The 21,258-nt window shown below is 42.8% G+C and overlaps 1 protein-coding gene across 1 annotated transcript in view; it reads right to left on the bottom strand.

Annotated features, from left to right (window-relative positions):
• Positions 1-104: 104 nt before the first annotated feature.
• Positions 105-21,258, bottom strand: part of VCPKMT (valosin containing protein lysine methyltransferase) — an 86,925-nt gene continuing 65,771 nt past the window's right edge. The window contains exon 6 of the mRNA XM_069208692.1: positions 105-700. The gene's annotated coding sequence lies outside the window, so the exon portion shown is untranslated. The remainder of the gene's footprint in view (positions 701-21,258) is intronic.

Genomic DNA, 21,258 nt, shown 5'->3' with positions numbered 1-21,258 from the left:
CGGGTTAGATGGGCATATAATAATGTCAATGACAGTGCTTGAGGTTCAGTTGGTATGGATTTTCTGTCTACAATCGATGCTGTGAGTGAGAAAGTGTAGGCCTATGTGTTTCAACTTACTTTTATTTTTAAAGTGAACTAACATCCACATCTTCCTATGCTGCAGATACACACAATAAAAACAGGCTAAGGAAATCAGCACTATGGAATACAAACTTCAAGGTCACTCTTATGTGGAGTGCATGAAAATCTTTTTTGAAGGGGCAAAGCCTCCAGTGCCTCTCAGCTCTTGAAGTCACGAACAGAGATTAGTTTGCCTGGAAATGTTCAGTAACTGAGTTGACTGTGCCAAAGTTCACTAATAAGAGGTGGTATTCTCTTAAATTAAGTAAACAGCTTGGAGACCTTAAGAACACAAAGGGGCTTAAAACTGATAAATCCCCTTATTATGCTAGGGGTCACTTAAAAATCTCTTCAAGCTAAGGACCTCTGTGTGCCTGATTGAACGAGTGTGAAGTGGTCTACAATTCCCACACAAAACCAACCATGGCCCTCCTTGGACCACTGCCATACGCCGGTTGGACAGGACATTCTTCTTTGTTCTATATGAAGCAGGAGATGTCAACAAGCTGCACCGTTCCTGCCAGCTACTTGCTGCACACTGCCACTCACTTCCATATGGAAGTTCCCATCTCGGTACACTACAGAAAGAGAGAAGAGTAAGACAAGAATGCCAGAATTAATTAAAAAGACTACCTTTGTAAGGTAAAAGGAGCTTATATTTCAACTGAGAATGAATAACTGATTCCTCAATGTTATATGATGAAATAATAAACGTAGGCCGGTATGTACTTCACATGCAACGCCCCCGCTGCTGTTGGAGCCCCCAAAAGGTTCATTGTATCCCATGCACTTTTCAATACATTCTGAGCTTTGGAATCAGGATTCCGCACTCATGCATTTGATAGTCATTTTCATACCTTTCTCCCCGTTAACAGGCCCGCCCGTCTTTTAGGGCGGAGGGGCCACGCCCCCCCCACCTTTTGCTCCTCATGAAGAGTGTCTGTCAGGCTGAACAAAGGTCAGCCTGACAGACACTCTTCCTGTTCAGGTCAGGCAGCTAGGAGTGAGACATGTGAGACATGCGCGATTTGCGCAGACTCCTGGCTGCCTGAGCTGGACTTTGCTGGGCTGAGGAGGTCACAGCTCCTATGGGCGTGACCTCCTTGGCTCAGCAAAGGTGCCTCGAGACCCTCCACTGGGTGACGAGGAAAACGTCACCCATTGAATTCGACCTGGGCACTTCAGTTTTAAGCCCTGAAGCGCCCAGGGCGAGTGTCAATCAGTGACACTTCGTCACAGGGTGGGGTCAGCAGTCTCACTGACCCCATTCCACTCTGTGACGAGGCTGGGACTGCTGCCTTCCCTCACTGGCAGACCTAAGGTCAGCCAATGAGGGAAGGCAGCAGTCCCAACCCTCCTGGGACCTCGAGGCTGAAGGTAAGAGAGAGAGTGTGTGTGTGTGTGTGATGTTTTAAAATTAATGTTTGATGCGTGCATGCATGTTTGAATGTTTTGAGTGTTGTTAATGGATATGCATGTGTGTGTGTGTGAAAGAATGAGTGTGTGATCTTTTAAAATAAATGCTTGGTGCGTGAGAGCATGTTTGAATGTTATGAGTGTTAATGGATGTGCGTACGTGCATGTGTGAAAGAATGAGTGCGTGTGTGATGTGTTAAAATTAATGTTTGGTGCATGCGTGCATGTTTGAATGATATGAATGTTGTTAATGGATGTGCTTGCATGCGTGTGTGCTTGCCTGTGTGTGAAAGAATGAGTGTGCGTGTGTGTGCTTCCCCCCCTTCTTAAAGCTGCCGTCCGCCACTGCCCGTTAATATCTATTCTTCTTCAAAACAAACAAAAACAAAAGTTTATGGGGGGTTATATTAGACCCACCCTTCTCCAAGGAACATACAAACTCTGGTAATTTCTTTCTCAGTCTTATTCAGAACTAAAGACATTGCCCTTCGATTTAGACAGTAAACTTAGCTAGCAACATACACCTATTATTTTGCTTCACTTTCTAACAGTTTTTTTGCCATTGTCAAGGCTGGCAATGGGTTACTGGATTCCCTAGAAAGCTTTCTAAAATTTCCTGGTGTGCTTAGATGATTTATATTTGCTGGACAAGAACATTTTATGTATAAACTTTGTCCACAGTCTTGAGCTGTTTGGATTTACAGTCTTCTTATGCACGGATTCTCGCTTCTGCATTAGATTCAGATATTGAGATTCTTCAGGAACTTCTGTAACCTTGGCTTGTAACATATCAGTGTTAGCTTTGGTGTTTTATGCAATGTCGTGGACAGAGTTATGTTTTTCAAGGTTCGCTTCCAACTTTAAGGAGTTATCTGAGCTGTCCTTGGCAGGTGATTCAGAAATCAGAGATTCTTGGTTTGATCTCTTGAGTTTGTTTTTCATGTTTTTCTCTTTGCTATCCTTGGTTTCTGCCATGTTGGGGAACATTCACACTTATGTCTGCTAAGTGAAGACAGTGACACCTTAGTTGAGAGTTCCCCAGAGAACAATGCGAGTGACCTTATAAAAAATAACTAAAGTGCCTACAAGGAAGTTATTTGGCAAAAACAATCAAGTATTTAAAATATTCACTGATGCCTAAAAGTCACATTGTATCTTAATTTCTCGTACTTAGTCGAAGAAAACATTGAAAATAAGTGTTGAATAAATTACATAGATAGGTGTATGTGCTTGTTATACTGAAAACAAGTAATAAGTTAAGGGATTCAAAATAAATAATATTGCATAGTCCATTGGTAATGTGTATATCTACAACAGAGTGCAAACCCTGTAATTTTTAGACATTTGTTAATGTACTAGCAACCCACTTTCTCAATTCAACACAAGAATGTCCATCATAGTATTGAAACAAAAACTTGTTAGAGTGATGCTGGTGGTCCAACGGAGAGATGAGGTGTACGTCGACGTTTCAGTCTCAAACAGTAAGTATCCATGGGACCATCTTCAGGACTGTTGTTTATGCAAAAATATAAAGAGGACCCCACTCTAAACAGTAAGAATATCAAAGTTAGATTACATCAGACACAAATGACTTATTCCGGCACATACACCTATGGTGAATGGAGCAGTGCGAAATAAATTATTGCTCTAATGTTGGTAGAAGTGGAGAAAGAAACCATCACCTCATTTTACAATTGAACAAATAAAAAAAAGCATGCACTTGGGAAATGATTTCCTAAAAAAAAAGGAGAAGGTGGCACCCAGATAGTTGGAGTCTAAACAGCAGTCACACCATTCCTTTGTGTGCGAGTTCAACAGAAGTGACTGTGAGATCATAGAAGGTCATCCATATACGCTTAGCAGAAAAAATAACGGCACCAATTTGTTTAATGCGATGCTTCAGGCATCAAGTAGAAACTTACTCAGGTCAGTGATGCCGACAAGGTTCCTCACAAATAGGAGTGTCTTATATGAAAGCATCTAGGACTATCTTGGATGCTAAGCTGTATTCCTTTCTTCTCATACAGCTTAGCTTCTAAGATGGTCTACTGGCCTAAAGCCTCTTGCACTTGACCTCGTTTGACTTCTTCTTGATCAGGCCTTGAACTAGTAAGCATCGCAGGCACTCACATTCTTCCCCTTGTTGGGAAGTGTTAATATGCAGAATCTCATTTTATGTAGATTCTAAGATCATGTTGGGCTTTAGTTCTTCATTTGTTTGTAGTCGTGAGCTTTTCCTGATAATTGGTGTACTAACTTTCCGTTGCCCATGGGCAAGTTTGCAAAGTGGTCCAAGAGTTAGAGATGTTATGTGGGCCCACAAGTCAGCTTCAGAATACCGACACATTCATGCAAAGCTGTGTGTTGTAGTATTGCTAATAACAATATGTTAAGTCTCTGAAGATGTTAGGTTCGCAACAGTCTTTCTGCTTATTTAAACAATATGGCTTCAAATTTTCTAAATCAACACATAGAGCAAGATAAAGATAGTATCTGATATTCTGCCTGCATAGCAGCCATCACCTTCAGCTTCCCTCATCACACTCTGCCAAGCCATACCTCAATGAATCTAGGATGAGCATACAACTTCCCCAACAACTTGCACTAGTGTAGTTATGCAGTCACCATGTTGGTGCAGGTTAGAGGTAATCACTCAGAGCACCAGGAGGTTTTAAGAGGGCACAGCTTTGCTGAAATCAGGGCCACGCATGTGGAAGGACTCCAACAGCAGCTCTGAATAGAGGCCTTAGAAATGTCAGCATGTTGGTGATTTGTGATAATCACAAAACCCTGGTACAACCTTGTGGATTTCGTGTAGGCAAAAACTGCACTTTCCAAATGTAAACACATCAACTACTGAGAATATGTTAGGCCTGTGAGACATTTTAATTACTACAGGGTAATTAGTGTAATTTAGCAATATGCTTGTTACCCACTTTGTGTAATCACACACCATTTGCTGTAAAATATTACGGCAATGCGCAACATTCACTGAAAATTTACAGCAAAGACATATGGGCAATAAAGCACAAAGCTGTATGTGGTGCTTTTGGCTTTTTTGCACTTTTTAATCACAATTACTTTTTCACATCAAAATTTGAAGCAAGGCCAACCTTCTGGCTAGTAGTAGAAGTATTTATTCATTTGATTAATTAAAATCATTACAAATAAAATCTATGTAAAGTTCATTAGACAACACATCTCGACAATAAAGTAAAACCTTTTTTTATGGAGATCAATATACATACAAATGTAAAATAAATAAATACATTGCTCATACGCCTCCTGCATAGGGATGATATAACCAATAGGTGATTATACTAATTAGTTGCTAAGTACCTTTATTTAAGATTCCAGCACAGCTAGAACTAAAGTGCAAATGCCACAAATATTAATCTGGGTGACCTGGTTAATCTATTTAACTAGTCGGTCCCTTTATGTATAATTCCTACTAATTATTATTCTCAGCTACTGCATAAATCATAATTCCTGAAAGGGATATATTAGCTGATCCATGCAATGGTAACTTATATTCAGGAAAGACTGCAAATTGTCAGCATGCTTACATCTATTGGACTCTCTCTCAGGGCAATTTATCGAATGTGAACAGCTTTCGTTTTTATCCAACTTTCCAAACGCCATATTTAAGAATTTAGTTAAGCTAACGATTAGTTGACAATCTTTACCCTGCAAGCACTGTGAACTGTACAAACTCCTAATCTGAGAAAAAAACACCTAGGAGGGCTCAACAGAGCATGACTTAAGCATATTATGTGTTCTAAAGACTCATTCTGGTAACCATGGCCTCTACAGCACTTACATATCCAATTCTTTATCTTTAAATAGCTGTACTTGAGGGATGCCAGAGGGACCAATAAAAACTTCACCCTCATAAAATTATTTCTAGTTACTTGTTTTAACCTCCACCCCATGTAAAACTGAACTCGTGGTGAAGGGTAAAATGGAAGTAGCAGAGCACCACGCGAGGCCTTACTAAACTCCATTTTATTTATTTATTGAACTTGATGTAGCACACGACTCACTCTCGAAGGAGTATCTTGGCGCTTGCATTGCAGGCAAGAGCAGGTGCATTCAGAATAGGCAGGCCATGTTTTCAGCATCTTCTTGAAGGTCCAGAAGTCAGGGCAAGTGTGCATATGGAAGGCAGTTTGTTCCAATGAAGTGAGGCCAATTAGGACCTGCCACCGAACCTGGACGTGTGGATGCGAGGAGTCTGCAGACGACCTTCGTTGTCCAGGAGGCTGGTGATGTCTGAGTCTAGAAGGAAGGCGAACAGGTAACGAGTTGTGCGTCAAACGGTATAGTTTGAAGATTAAACGTTTTTTAATAGTCAGCCAGTGGAGTTTTTCCAGCGTGGGGGCTGATGGGGTCTATGCAGGAAGGTTACAGATCAGCCGAGTGGCTGTATTCTGCACGACTTGCCATTTAGCCAGCAAGGTGTCAAATATTTGCATAGTTGAAGTAACAGACTATAAGGGCCTAGACGAGGTTTTTCTAGCAGCGGAAGGCAGCCAGGAAAAAACTTTAGAAGCCTCATTGTGGTAAAACACACGCCGCATGTGGAGTTAACTTGGTCTCTCATGGACAGTGTGGTCAATCTTTACTCCCATATTTTTCACCACTTGCTTTGGAATAGGGTCTGGGCCGAGATTGGGGGGCCACCAGTCTACTGACCATGGCTCTTGGGTTCTGCCAAATAGTACGACATCAGTTTTTGCATTGTTGAGCTGGAGGCAATTCTTGGCCATCCAGTTGGTGATTTCTGTCACACAGCGTGCAAACTGGGCTTTTACTTTGTCCGGGTCAGGATCAAATTGAATAAGAAGTTGTGTGTCATCTGCATAAGACACAATAATTTTGGGAGTAAGCTCCAACTGCTGTTGCTTGTTTTGCAGTGATTTTAAACTCTCTGTAGCTAATTCACTCTTGCCTTCAGGTTCCAGCTGCTTAACATTCTTTGCAAATTTAACGAGCCATTTTGAGTTGTTTTGGGGTTATTTCCTTCCAGATATAGTACTTCATGGAACCTATTTCTAAGCCCTTCAGTCTGTAATAATATTTCAAAAACAGCAGTCACAAGACCATGTTCTGAAAGGAGTTATGAAGGGGGAATACTGATTGGTAGACCAAAAATTACTCCAACAGCAGGAGACATGATCTTGTCTAAACCTAGATTTAACCTATAGCCGTAGTTTGGAGATCCAAACATTATTGCGGGTTTACATTTTGCTCTGATTATGTCTACAATTGTAGTGCCACAACAGCTATGCAAGTTAGCATATAGTTTCCTCAAATGTATCTGCAGGTGTCTTGCAGGGTCTCTCACTGCAGCAAGTTGGACTACAAAACTAAGCTTCTCGTCTTGCCAAACGCGCAGATATTGGTAACTTTTGCACTGGCCTATCCTCCCTCCACTTATTTTCCAAATAAATGTGCTCCTTTTTCCATACTGAACTAGTTTCGTTTTACCAAGATTTAATGTAAGATCATTGTTAATATTACAGCCTTGATGGCAGTTTATAGCCCTTTGACAACAAATTGGAAAACAATCCAGCAACTCCATATCATCTGCATATTGTAATGCAGGAATCTGTACAGTGTCTAATTTCGGGGTGGAGGGGTAACTTTCTTTAAGCAGAGGTAGTACCATGTCTGCTGTATAGGGATTAGATTATAGGGGGGCAAGGGCACATCCCTGCTTCAGCTCCCGGTTCATGTAAACTTTCTTCTGCAATGTTCTTCCTGATCCTTTCATTATTTTTATCCATGTGTCGGTATGTAACATTATTATAGCCAACAGAATTGGGATTTCCATAGGATGATAACTTTTTCCGTAAGGTAGCTTTGTTCAGCCTGTCAAACGCCACACTGTAGTCCAGATTGCAGGCATTCTGTGTCGTGCCTTGTAATAGGCCACTTTCTACCATTACATTGATGGATAAAATCTTATCCAGTGTCTCTGAACCTCTCATGAAACTGGTCTGCTGCATAGAAAGTATTTGTTTTTTCATGACTCATTCCTCGAGTTCTGTCAGAAGTATTTTAGCAAATAATTTTACTTTGCTACCAAGTAGTGCAATTGCCCTGTAAATCTATGGGTCAGTAATGCTTCCCTTTTCATGAATATGGCGCAGGATGGAACCTTCCAGGATTCTGGTATTATTGCAGTGAATAACTAACTTGTAAAATAATGGGCCAATGATTTGGGCCAAATCTCACTGTCTGATTTAAAGAGCGATATCGGAACCCTATTTGGGTCGAGTACACTATTTGATCTTAAAGAACTTAACGTACTCAGCATTATATCCTTGGTGATCAATAACAGGGAAGCACTATCCCATGGGAAGTTTTTAACCTCCTCACTGCAATTGCCAATCAGTTATAGTTTGTGAAACAGCCCCGAAGTCTCGTCATTCTTTTGACAGTGGGATGTAACCTCGGTAACTGATGGGTGATCGACTGTCAAAGGGAATCTGGTATCATAATATAGAGAGGTGAAATAAGATCTCCATGAGGATGCTTCTATAGTACTGGAGAATTTGGTCCATTGACCTAATAAGCTCCCAAAATCTCTTGGCATCATATGTTACTGCCCAACTGCTAATATCAGGCCAACCTTTTGCAAGGGGACTTTCCTTATCTATCCATCCCTCCCATCGGTAGAGTGCTCTATATTTCGCCAGTTCTAAGTAAGCTATTTTAGTGTGTGACCAGGAATATCGTCGTATGATAGTACCCAAAAATCTCCTCATCATCCAAAAAAGTGCAGTATAGTATACTGTTGTTTGGATTTTAGGTGGGGACATTAATTCTAAGTCTAGACTTTGACTCTTGGAATAAGATGTAATCAAAGATCTTAAGATGTGTTGCCTGCACAGAATCAGTTCTGTATTACCATACATTAGATTAAATTGTGTCAGGACTGAAATTCCTACTGTTCCTAGCCACTTCTTGTAACTTGGATCACTATATGTTGCTTCCATCTTATTTTCCGATAACAGATGTTCTGTTCGTTCGCAGCTATCGCTGCTATCTGGTCATTCATTTTGGAAACAGAAAGAATTCTGTTACTTGTGAAAAGTGGGAACTCTCCTGCCTTTGAATGTTTTTAACTGCCTGGATGTACCAAAGTAGGGATGGAGAGGCTAAAGTGTAATCCGGCACATTCTCCTTGCCTCTTGAAACATGTGTGATGGATGCGGGAAAGTCAGGAGAAAATCTACCATTGGGATTTATTATTCCGAGGTTAAATAACCCCCTTCAGAAAACTACATTTGTCTTCTCAGATAACGTAGCTGGTGGGACCATATTTCAGTGAGACTGGGACATGCTGCTTGAAGGGTCGAGGAGTTCATTTAGGTCACCCATTAATAACAAGGCCACATTCCCCCATTCTTTTGTAATGTGACCAATAAGTAATTTTTGCGTGCTAAGCTTACGGAACCAGTCTGGGGTAGATGTACGTTGTAGAGATAGATTGCTCCTTGATAATTAGGGCCAACCCCTATTAATTCTAAGGCCAATATGTTGGTACTGTCTATTAAAATCTCAAATTGGGAGATTTCCAGTGTGGTTGAAATAAAGATTGTGAATCCCCCCAATGGGCGCCCCCTTTCAGAGAGCTTTGTGGCCGCCTTGTTCCATGCAGTGTAATTAGGAAAGTTAAACGGGACTCTGGACCACGTTTCTTGTAAACAGAGTATGTGACAGCCATATACAAAATTATACAGCTCTTGTGATCTACTTAATGTATTGATCCCTGCAATATTCCAGGATATTAGTTTTAAATTTGTGTTAATATGTTGGCTATTTTGTACCCTCCATGATTATGAGTTAGCTATTGTTCTTGCTTTGATGCTACCAATGACCCTGGGAGCTATCTCCAACCATCGTTTCTACTAGTCATGTGGCATGGGTTCCAGGAATGAGGAAGTTTAAAATTTACATGTCCAACCATCCTTACAGTGGCTGTAAATTGTGATTTTATTTTGGCGAAATAAATCTGGCAAGAAACCTTGTGAGCTCCATAGTACTGATTTAGGCTGATCAGTAGTCAGTTGTGCCCTTGCAATCCTGTATTGCTGGGGCCACGCAGTGGGAGGGGATACTTATTGTCAGCAGGAGACATCAGCTCTATGCCCCATTCCAGGAAGCTTCCTATGTGATAAAAGTAGTGAAATCAGGCAGAGCTATACACTCATTGGTTCCATCTTACAATTATCAAATAGAGCGCGAAAAGAGATGAATTCAATAGATTCAATATCCTTTGATTTAATGTTGGATGATGCCTGGATTGAGGCAAAACGTTTTAGCAGTGCCATCCTGTTGAGAATGTCATAAGAACATTCGCTTTGATAACAGGGAAGAAAAATAATTGACTTATTTCCTTGTTAATGAGATATGATCTGTTCTCACCCTCCAATTCGAGCAGCGTCAAGGGTATCATTGGAGCATCTCACAGAATTGTGATTGGTTACTTGAGAAACCCTTTCTTCCCTTAAACTTGATGTATTAATTACTTTGTAATTATATAATTCGGTTCCTCCTTGTCTGCATCCGTCACTGCTTTCCCAGGCTGGCTAACAATCATGGAAGTGCAATCGCTCTGAGTCTGAAATTATCCCTACATCCTTTTTTGAGCCCAAAGTAGCAAGATTGCAGACTCTCTCTTTGGAGGCTTTAAAGTATTAGGTGCCCTTGTTCTATGGTTTACTAGGTTTCATTGTTTTGACATATCCAGTCGTAGAGCTCTATTACCTTCAATGGTTACCTCCCCCTTCATATACACATGGGCTGTCACGACGGAGAGCCTAGTGCCCACACGGAGACAAGCTCCTTTGCTTTTAAGTCTCTGTGATTTTGAGCCTCCATGACCAGCTGTCATAAAAAACATTGAGTTGACATATTTACCTGTGGTATTTGGTCGAAAAACATGAGCACAGAATCCTTATGATGTTTCTGTTGCTGGACTGTGGGTTTTTGTGCCCTATTCATGTTCTTCGATTATCCCTTACTTCCTGATGTTAAATCACTGGTAGTGTTCTTAAGAATTTCAGACTTTACTGTTACAAATATCCTCAGAGTGGCAAATTGGAGCCGGTTCCTTTACACTCTGGTTGTTGTCTTCATGACCTTTACCACAAAAGGAAGTGTTTCGTGTATCTGTACTTCTCTTCCTTTGAAAGTAGGTATCCAGCCCCTGGGTACTTTCCACTTCCTTTATGATACTTTATTTTTCTGTTGAGAACCTTTGGAATTGGCTTTTACCAATTGGGCTGGCAGCTGTAACCTGCTAAGCATTTAAAATTTGATGCTGCCCCTTAATTCCATGGTTGTTAGTCCGTGTTTCCATTTTCAGTTCATCCACAGCAGCTTCTAGGGGATCTGAATCATGTTGCTGTTAATTCATTCTCATAGATAATTTATAGTCGTTAAATTGAGATGTCCTTTGATCAGTTCCATTTTCTAGGCTGCATTCTTTGTTATCATGTCCTGTTCGCTCTGTTTCCAAGATGTGATCATGGTGGACAGTGTGCTGGGCAGAGCACCCAGGTTTTCAATTATCCCGTCACAGAAGCATTACATGTACTCAGTACATCTTCATCGGCAACAGCTGGTTTAGTTACATTCCCATCCAAATTCTGCAGTAGCTGTGGTATATTAAGGGGACTAGAGATCTGAGGGTCCTTCTTGATAGACTGTAGGTTCAGTGCATTTACAGTGGATGTTAACGAAGATGACATTGCATTGGGCAAGGTCATCAAGGGATCGGGGCAGGATGAAGCCGATTCTAGTCTGATTCCAGTAGGGGACTTATTCAAGCTCCTGATCAAGTTGGGATCGAAGATGAATACTGGCATACCAAAGGAAACTGTGGGGAAGGTATCTAGTTGATTGAGCATGATAAATTTACTCCCACATCTTACTTTACCAGTTCCATCTTCTTTGAGATCTATTACTGCTGGTGGTAATAAACTACAACCTTGACCTACATTGCTAATTTTGTAGGGTTGAAGTGATAGATTATCTGTGACAGAAGTGATTTCCTGCAACTCCTCAGTGAGATAGCACTTGCCGGGAACACTTTCAGCAGTGGATGACTGCCATCCGTCCACAGTTTAAGTGGGCTGTCCTCAATCACTAGCTTTTTAAAAACAAGTGCAGCAGTTTGCCCTTTCTGCCAACACCTAATTCAGGGCCTTAATCTTTATATCTTGGAGTTATAGCAGCAGCTATTTGTGTGTGAAGCTCCCGTTTAGCCTATGCGCTAGTCTGTGAAGGCTGGAGGATCAAGCGTCGTCTCACCTTCCCTGGTGAACCTAAAGCACCTTACTTCCACAGAGAATGTGCACAAGCATGCTTATCCCTTGGTCCTGCCTCAGTTTTGGTATAGTAACTTCAAATCCCTTCTGCCACTCCTGCCTTTCTTAATCTATCCACTATTTCTACAAATCGAGGAGCTTTATAAGTTCTTTGGAGAGTTTTCAGGACGACTCCTGCCCCCCAACTCGTCTTGCACCAAAACCAACACAAACGCCTAGGCCTGACTTCCTGTCCATCCCCCCTCCCTCAACTCCAGTCCCACAATCATCATTAAATTTACCCTCCCAAACCCCTAACCCAACAGGGACTTATCGGCAACTTTTGCTGCCGGAAAAGTCCCCGAGGTCCTTAGGGCTGTTCGTAGCTACAACATGTATGTAGGTAAGAGACGGAGAGAGAGAGACACTGTGGAGATGGAATGGTCCCGGCGGTCGCATACGGGCACAACTGGGTGGTCTGGCGGCACAGCATCCGAAGATGGAGGCTGAGCTCCGTTAACAAGCCCATTATTGCTAACTCAGATTCGGCACTCGCTTGTCTGCAGCGGATGGAGCGGTACTCAGGCCTCATAGTGCTCAGATGTCTCAGACTGCTCTGACTTTCCAACTCCGATCTTCTCCCGGCAACACGACTCCTCACATCTCACGTATGCGTCATCTTCCATTATACAACTTTGTGTAATTACACAACGTTTGCGGTAAAAATGTAACGCAAGCACGCCACTCACTTTAAAAATGTACCGCAAACACATATGAACAATTAAACGCGAGCACCTGTATGTGTTTTTTTGGCTTCTTTGCACTTTTTAATCGCAAATGGATTTTCAAAAATTGAAACTAGGCCACCTTTTCTGCAAAAATGAACACTACATGACAGATTTGCATTTCGTGTAATTATGTGTTACTTTGCACACCCCTAGAAAATATTTGGTATTATCAAATTGTGCCCCACTTGGACGTGAAGAAAATGGGAAATGTTAATACAATAGCTACCCTGTGATACTGACATTTACCACGTTTGATATTACTCAACCGATTAATGAACCCCACCACTAGAACTAGTTAAGTGTGATGAGCCCCACCACTAGAACTAGTTAAGTGTGATGAGCCCCACCACTAGAACTAGTTAAGTGTGAGGCACTTGAATACCCTTGGTAACATTTCATCCTGGATAACATTTCTATAGAAGCACCTACTCTCCAAAACGTGACAAGTCAGAAGTGCATCTGAACTGAACAAGTCACCAGGGTAAAGGGGAATAATCCATGACCATGTGTTAGATGCAGAACCCTTCTGACACCCATTTGTTATTGAGCAGCCATGTCACGCTTGTAGCTACTAGACCAGAGTAAATGAATCGTCTTTTTACTGATGGACGCCTATGGGAGTGGGGTGACCAAGAACCAGAAGAAGAGAAGGAGGTGACAATCACTAAAGTGGGTTCCACGTATTCCTCAGCTATATGCCAAGGGCTGCCTAGGTGCCGGTTACATGAAGGCTCCTGCATGGAAGACTTGGGTATCCGGTGGTTGCCACCTTCCTAAACAAGACGAGGGAAGGTATAGGTGGTGGAGACTAAAGATTAAGATTTCTAGTGATGAGACTGAAGAGCGGTGTGGGCTGGCTGGAGTGTGTCTAAGCCCCTCTGCTGTGTGAATGGCGGCTGTTTTGGATGGGGCTTGAACTGATTATGCAACTGAGGCAAATACTCGCCTGTCACCTAAATGTCTGATTTGTACACGGGTTGGGTGCGAACGAAAGATCGGAATGAAGGCCTGAACTCAGGCAGCGGTTACACATTTGCATCTCTACTACGAGAAGTTTTGTGGATACGTCTTTCATTTCTGTCAGCCCAGTGCAGTGTGGATTCCTCCATAGCTGCAGGCTGCTGTTTGTTCCAGGCCAAAAGAGACCCCATTTGTGGCCATCATGCATACATTTGTTTCGTTTCCCAGTATGGAAGAAGTACCGCTCTGTTTTCTTGAGTTTTGGCAAATGCCCTGTTCGATGATCTACACTGGTCAGGGAAGCAGGACCTAATCTGGGCACAAAGGGTAATCGTTTACGTAAATCCTCAATAAATGTGGGTTGGCAGTTTCCAATGCATTGCCTGAATGCGACCAAGGAACACACTAAACTCACTTCAACCATGCAACAGGATGGAGGCATTTTGGGAGAAACCACGGAAAACATCCTCATCATCATAGATATGTGACCCACAAAAATCCTAACATGGTCGATCTCCAGGGACAGGGCTGGCACAAGGCTCTCTCTCACTCTTCTGGGCTAGAAAGAAGCACATGGCATTAAGCTGAGCAAAGCAGCATGAAACAAAGTTAATTAATGACCCTGAAACCAACCAAGTAGACGGTCGCCTGTAGATCTTCACCAAGGAAGTTACCCTTTTGTTGATGGCAAATGATGGACCACCCAGTCTTCTAAGGACATCAAAGACGAGCTGAACATGTGAAAACAGCCACAATGCTAGATACAGCGCTTCTGAGTGGAGGATATCTCTTGCAAAACCTGAAGTCTTGCAATTTTTTGCCCACTGAAATAACCAGTAGAATAATAATAATTTCTACAGGGAGTGCAGAATTATTAGGCAAGTTGTATTTTTGAGGATTAATTTTATTATTGAACAACAACCATGTTCTCAATGAACCCAAAAAACTCATTAATATCAAAGCTGAATATTTTTGGAAGTAGTTTTTAGTTTGTTTTTAGTTTTAGCTATGTTAGGGGGATATCTGTGTGTGCAGGTGACTATTACTGTGCATAATTATTAGGCAACTTAACAAAAAAAAAATATATACCCATTTCAAATATTTATTATTACAAGTGAAACCAATATAACATCTCAACATTCACAAATATACATTTCTGACATTCAAAAACAAAACAAAAACAAATCAGTGACCAATATAGCCACCTTTCTTTGCAAGGACACTCAAAAGCCTGCCATCCATGGATTCTGTCAGTGTTTTGATCTGTTCACCATCAACATTGCGTGCAGCAGCAACCACAGCCTCCCAGACACTGTTCAGAGAGGTGTACTGTTTTCCCTCCTTGTAAATCTCACATTTGATGATGGACCACAGGTTCTCAATGGGGTTCAGATCAGGTGAACAAGGAGGCCATGTCATTAGATTTCCTTCTTTTATACCCTTTCTTGCCAGCCACGCTGTGGAGTACTTGGACGCGTGTGATGGAGCATTGTCCTGCATGAAAATCATGTTTTTCTTGAAGGATGCAGACTTCTTCCTGTACCACTGCTTGAAGAAGGTGTCTTCCAGGAACTGGCAGTAGGACTGGGAGTTGAGCTTGACTCCATCCTCAACCCGAAAAGGCCCCACAAGCTCATCTTTGATGATACCAGCCCAAACCAGTACTCCACCTCGCTGGCGTCTGAGTCGGATTGGAGCTCTCTGCCCTTTACCAATCCAGCCACGGGCCCATCCATCTGGCCCATCAAGACTCACTCTCATTTCATCAGTCCATAAAACCTTAGAAAAATCAGTCTTGAGATATTTATTGGCCCAGTCTTGACGTTTCAGCTTGTGTGTCTTGTTCAGTGGTGGTCGTCTTTCAGCCTTTCTTACCTTGGCCATGTCTCTGAGTATTGCACACCTTGTGCTTTTGGGCACTCCAGTGATGTTGCAGCTCTGAAATATGGCCAAACTGGTGGCAAGTGGCATCGTGGCAGCTGCACGCTTGACTTTTCTCAGTTCATGGGCAGTTATTTTGCGCCTTGGTTTTTCCACACGCTTCTTGCGACCCTGTTGACTATTTTGAATGAAACGCTTGATTGTTCGATGATCACGCTTCAGAAGCTTTGCAATTTTAAGAGTGCTGCATCCCTCTGCAAGATATCTCACTATTTTTGACTTTTCGGAGCCTGTCAAGTCCTTCTTTTGACCCATTTTGCCAAAGGAAAGGAAGTTGCCTAATAATTATGCACACCTGATATACGGTGTTGATGTCATTAGACCACACCCCTTCTCATTACAGAGATGCACATCACCTAATATGCTTAATTGGTAGTAGGCTTTCGAGCCTATACAGCTTGGAGTAAGACAACATGCATAAAGAGGATGATGTGGTCAAAATACTCATTTGCCTAATAATTCTGCACTCCCTGTATATGAATCTCTCACAGTTCTGTTTTTAGGTGCTGTAAATGCAGTGTTGCTAGTACTCAAACTGCAATTAGAGAACTTTGTAAGGCTGAGATGGCCTCACTGGGATTTAAACATGTAACTTACAAGCACATCAAATGTCAACAGCGAGTATTAATTCACTGATCCATCCCTCCTCCACCATCTAAAACATAAGCGAGGAATATGGGGGACTTAATGAGGACCAAAGACGAATGTGTGGTTTATCACCTGGTTTAGAGGTTATTATGGTTGTCAGGGATTGACAATTACAGCACAACACTGCACAGGGTTACCATCTGTCTGAAATACAATTAAGCTAGATGGAAATAATGGGCCTAATTCACGTAGCTGTTTGTGCTACCAAGTACAACATGTGAGTACAAAATGATGAATTATTGGTCGGAGAGTCTAAGGGGGTCATTCTGACCCTGGCGGTAAAATCCGCCAGGGCCAACGACAGCGGGAGCGGTGCTCCCTTGGGCATTCTGACCGGTCAGAAACGGAAAACCGGCGGTGTACCGCCGGTTTTCCGCTGCCCTGGGGAAACCTCTGCGCCGCCATGGGGATTCCGACCCCCATACCGCCATCCTGTTCCTGGCGGTTTTGGCCGCCAGGCACAGGATGGCAGTATGGGGTGTCGTGGGGCCCCTGGGGGCCCCTGCAGTGCCCATGCCAATGGCATGGGCACTGCAGGGGCCCCCGTAACAGGGCCCCACCAAGATTTTCAGTGTCTGCCATGCAGACACTGAAAATCGCGACGGGTGCAACTGCACCCGTCGCACCCCTTCCACTCCACCGGCTCCATTCGGAGCCGGCATCCTCATGGAAGGGTGTTTCCCGCTGGGCTGGCGGTCGCCCGCCAGCCCAGCGGGAAACCCAGAATACCCGCGGCGGTCTTTTGACCGCGCAGCGGTATTCTGGCGGTCCCAGCCAGGCCGGCGGTGACCCCCTAAATCTCTAAACCACAGATTCCAGTTAAAACTTGGCACCATGCAAGCATGACAGTTTTGTCACTGTCCTAAATTCCAAGCCATACGTTCAATGGTACTAGCAAGCAAAGGAGAGTATAAGGCAATAAGCTAGACCTTGCAAAATTTATCAAGTACTAAAATGGTAGAAACTTTGCTGGTATTCGTAAACATTTTCCAGTGTCATTCCTACACCCTTAAAGAAACTGTGGAGAAAAATCACCACATTTAAAAAGTACATGTGCTAATGCACATCGCTGCACAAGTAAGGCCTGCCAGTTGGCACTTTTATAGCATTTCTAAGATATTTGATGCTCTGTCCACTATCAGTAACGCTAGGCGCAAGCGAGCTTTTCTATAGTAGGACAAATTGCATGAGTAAACCAGGTCAGTACTGCCACCTGCAGTCAAGAATAAATACTACATTAAAGCCTGCATGTCGAATGACCAGTGCATGACAGTTCGCAGGTGCAGCCTACAGCAGAGATACAGTGGCAACACCATGATCTCAAAGGCTTGAGTAGGAAGGAGGACTTGGGGTAGAACAGGCTGCACGTCACTCGAGGCAGAAGCTGGTTCATGGGGTTAATGCTAAAGTGAACGTTGTCGACCACTCCAATATCAATGGTATGGCCTCCTCCAGGATCTGGTGAACAGCCACTGACCTTCGTGAACCGTGAGATTACTACCTATGGTTTGCAAACTGTTATGCATGGGGTTGTCACGTTCAAATTAGAACCTGTGTCTTTTCAAAGTGATGGCATTTTATCCAGGGGCCCCAGTTAGCAAATAGTGACCATTTGAGACACCGGGGCATCACCTCCAGTTCCGGGTACCCTCTTGAGTCAGACAACAGGGGTGGCAATACTAAAAAGGCAAACCTTAATGTGGCTTGTTGGAAGTTCAGGAGAGACCAGACACATATACTGGTCACATGTGACATAAAGGAGAAACCTACACCTTACTAAATGCATATGCTCTAAATGTCTCACAAGAGTCTTTAAGGACACTGTCATTTGAGAGTAACTGGCAGAAACATAGGGGATGTTAGTACTGGCAGGGGACCTCAATCTAGTTTGGGGTTCTGGTATGGATTTTTACCACCGCCACATGCACAGTACGGGAGCAATGCTTAGACACTCGAAAGGACTACTGACAGCTGTAGACACTTTAAATATGCAGATAAAGATTTTTCTTATTTCCGAAAATCCTTTATTAAAATCAACTACATGCTTGCATCTAAAACTCCATTTCACAAAATATAAGGAATAGACACAGATGTGATATCGGTATCAGACAACGCCCCGGCCCTAATGAAATAAGAGGGGTGGGCCACACATACAATAGAGTGTCGTATACGAAAGCAGACATTCTGAGATACCCATCACATATACAAACTTACCCAAACGAGCCAAAACAGTTTCAAGGAGAATGACCCAGTTCACACTTCTCTAGAAGTGCACTAGGATGCCTTCAAGACGGCAGTAACAAGGACAAAACTAATGTGAAGGGTGTGGGCCAAAGGAGAGAGAAGACTCCTAGCAGGACACCTCACTGCAGAACTCAAAGAAGAACAGCAGGGACAGATGCACAAACACCGGCTTAAAGGCCATAGGGTGAAAGCTCCCAGCGGGCTAACTACAGGTACTAAGGACTAACAGGTTAGAGCTTGCTCTCCTACAACTGAGACACACTTTTAACGAGCATGACAATAAAACAAGCAATTTGCTGGATACTAGGACATAGAGGCAACGCAGAAACGCCAGGGGTGAAGTGGTTAAGGGCGACTAGGCAAAGAGGGATTTCTAATCTGCATTTCACCAGCAGCACTACAGGGGGGAATGGAGCAATCGCTCATGGATAAATTAATACCTTGAATCTCTGCAGATCGTAAGAATGCCAGCTGATTGGGTAGAAGAGCTTCACAAACACAATGAACCCAATACAAACAAGGGCCCAGCCCAAGTGGTCTTATCGCTCATTTGCATAAAATATTTAGCTCTAGCTTCTTGGCCCACTGGCCAACCTGTACAATTTCTTCACCCAACAACTGCCAGCAACATCTTCAATGCAGGAGGTATTATAAAACCCAAACAAAGAGAGACGCCCACAAATTTACAGATCCAGGTGCGGAGCTTGCCCGGCAGCAAGATAGCCGCATATTGACAGAGCTCTGCCGGCCACCAACGATCCGCTGACAATCCTGATGCCCCAATAAATTAAGACCCCCACGTTGTGCACCCTTGGGCACTTCTGCATACAGAGTATTTATAAATCAGCGGAGTGTTTCAAAATATCCTGCGACCGCAGTGGCCTTAGTATCGGAGCACCATCGCGGAGGCCTGGTTGAGGATTGAGTGGACCTGAGCCCACCGGTAGCTGGAGTGCAGGGTGTCGGAGAGCGCTCCAGCTGGGCTGTTCCATATTTAGAAGCCCTATGCAGTGAGGCGGCATCAACAGCTATCCCAAAGAGATTTGTGAGGCCTTGGTGGCGTGGGGCCTTTCGGGGCCGGTGTCTGTTCGGGGCTGCAGGGATTGGGCTGAGAGAGCACAGCTTATATACTTAGAAATTAATATGAAATGTTTTTGAACGAATGCGTAATAATGCCGCACAGAAAATGTATTAATATATTTTGCTAAACGTGTGCTTGAAATGTGCCCACGGGGAGTGGCCGTTAATATATACGACTAATGAAACTGATTAATAATGATGAAATGTTATGTTAAAGTATGATTTTGCACTAATATAAAAGGTTAGAGGTTAAAGTTCTGCTAATAAATCATTAGGCCTTAGTAAGCATGAGTCGAGGCCTAGCTGCCCGGTTTCATATTAAATGTGTTTTTCTAACGTGCAGTGTGCTGACTTGCTGAAGGACATGAACTCGTATTTTTTCAAAGCTAGAAGATGAATGTAACTGTAGTAGATCCGTTCTCATGAAATTCAACTTGCTTAGTGAAACATTCTTGCTGAATGCAACAGTGTAGACTAGTCGCAGGTACAAGGTCGCCTAAACCGGTACAGACAATGGAACCACTGACTGAAGATGCAAAGAGGACCACGAGAGTATGAAATCATACCGGACATTCTACCCGCTGAAGACGTCAATCATAAGGACCAATAAACTACGTGAGAACTGTTATGGGGTGACAAATTTAATGAAGTAATTGAAACCCTATTGGAGGGAGATAGTGGGGTGCCAACCCCAACCAATTAAATGTTAGGGGACTATACAACAGAAAAGGGATAAAAACCCTTGACACAAGGAAATGAGTTAGTTTTGGAGATGCTATTGCGATTTGCTATGACCCAGACACTTTGTTACTCTGCCTAGAGACTTTGCTGTTTGGTCCTTAAAACCACCCTTGCCCTTATATTGCCCATTTACACTTTACCTCCTTATGAGGGAAGTGTCCCTTTAACCGACTTGCTGAATTCCTGGCTGATGGCGAATGAACTGATGTCCTGAGGACGAAGACCGAACCTGTATGCTGACCCAATACAGAGGGTAACTACATGACAATGAAATTGTAATTGTCTGTTTGCTTTTCCTTTCTAGGTACCAACTGCTTCTTTTGACAGAAACCCTAGTTAGATGTTTTCTAAATTGGTGTTGCTAACTTGTTTTGCATGAAGCCCAACATGCCAATGCTAATTCGAGGTTAGATGAGGGGTACACTAAACAGATGCAAATAGACAAATAACTGAATCCATGCTTTGTTGAATAACGTGATAATGATACTCTGCTAAGGATAACCTATGTTGATGTCGTGCTATATTCTAATATTCGTGATTCTTGCTTTGATGAAATCTTATCAGAGTTGCCATATTGTGACTATGCTAATGTGTTTCTTGGTTTTGAGACTAATAAACTTACTAGTAGAATTGTAATCAATAGGGAATAAACTTCATATAATAGTACTAAACTGGTGTGGTTATTCATGACTGCAAGGTCATGGTGGTTTCTGAGTTTTATTAATGTCTTTGACTAATTTGAATTGTCTTACTATGGTAAATATTGATGACGTTATTGACATATTGGTTGACATGCTGATTAGTTATCTCGTCCTAAGGTGTCTTCAATCAGGGTCAAAAGATTCATTGGCCTAAAACGAGTCCCAGAGTGAGTAAATTAGTCATAAAGGGATGCGTTAGCAGGGCCGTAGGAGGGGCTTTGGCACAGAGAAAGGAGAAGCAGCCTGCTGGAGCGAGAGGCGGGACTAATCCCCCTTCGGAGTCGTGATGCTGCTG

This window comes from Pleurodeles waltl, chromosome 9 (genome assembly GCF_031143425.1).
Source record: "Pleurodeles waltl isolate 20211129_DDA chromosome 9, aPleWal1.hap1.20221129, whole genome shotgun sequence".
Taxonomy (NCBI): domain Eukaryota; kingdom Metazoa; phylum Chordata; class Amphibia; order Caudata; family Salamandridae; genus Pleurodeles; species Pleurodeles waltl.
This window is presented reverse-complemented; position numbering and strand designations above follow the sequence as displayed.